Below are 1,388 nucleotides of genomic sequence, written 5' to 3'. Positions count from 1 at the left end.
GAGAGAGAGAGAGAGAGAGAGAGAGAGAGAGAGAGAGAGAGAGAGAGAGAGAGAGAGAGATTGAACTAGAAAAAATTATGAGATGGTAGAAAGATTTAAGGAAAGTGTGAAATACGATCATAAAATACACATGATAGGAAAGAAGAAGGGAGAAGTAACTTACAGGAAGAAAAGGAGCCAACCAGAAGAGAGACAAGATATAAGAAAGGGTATAAGTACAAATTCAATGACACATATATGAAGATACCATGATAAAATCATTACATCATATGTTAACCTAAAATAAATAATATAGAGATGACAAATATAACTTATTAAACAAACTGTAGAGTGCTGCTTTACATACAGTTACAAGAAAGCTTTGGGGTCAATATTAGAAATATTCTTTGATTTCTGTAAGTAATCTATTATATCTCTATTAGAGCAAACAATTTTGCATAAACAGTGAGAACACATCTTTTTTATTAGATATTTTCTTTCTTTTTTATTTTTTATTAGATATTTTCTTTATTTGCACATCAAATGTTATCCCTTTCCTGGTTTCCCCTCTGAAAATCCCCTATCCTCTCCCTACTCCCCCTGCTTACCAACCCACCCACTCCCCCTTCCTAGCCCTGGCATTCCCCTATATTAGGGCATAGAACCTTCACAGGACCAAGGGCCTCTCCTCCCATTGATGACCGACTAGGCATCTTAAACATACAGTAACTTATACCTGACTCCATGAGTTTCAGGCAGTAGTTGTTCTGTAACATGAAGACAGGTGCCATGCCAAGTGCTTCCATGGTGTATCCACAGCCAAGGATGCAGGGGAGTTACATAGTGAAGTACGAGTGAGTGTGTGCCCCCACCCAAGATCTACTGAATTAGAAACTTTGACGTTGGATCCCAACAGTCTTTCAAGGAGTTTGCTGGAAGTGGCTTTCTGGATTCTTTAAATTTTACTTTCTAAATGTTTCTGCAATGGGAGAAGAGATGACATCCCATTCTTACATCCCTACTGCTATCATTAAAGTGCTAGCAACTCTTTCAACACACACACACACACACACACACACACACACACACACACACACACACAAACACACAGCCTTTAGAATAAACAACAGTGCATGAAAACCAGTGTAAATGGGCTCTCAGAACTCTCTTACCTGTGCTTCCTGGAAGTTCTGAGTTAGAGGCGTTAGAGTGTTATATCTGAAACATATAGAAGGCATAGAGATAGGGAGGGCTCACTGAACGTTATTCTTTGATCTGGGGACTCCAGGCTGTCCTGGCTTCACTCTTTTTGGCATCTTCCTAGGTTTGTTAGGGCTTTTTGTTTGTTTGTTTGTTTGTTTGTTTGTTTTGGTCTTTTTCGAGACAGGGTTTCTCTATGTAGCCCTGGC

This window comes from Mus pahari, chromosome 11 (genome assembly GCF_900095145.1).
Source record: "Mus pahari chromosome 11, PAHARI_EIJ_v1.1, whole genome shotgun sequence".
In the NCBI taxonomy this organism is placed as follows: domain Eukaryota; kingdom Metazoa; phylum Chordata; class Mammalia; order Rodentia; family Muridae; genus Mus; species Mus pahari.
This window is presented reverse-complemented; position numbering follows the sequence as displayed.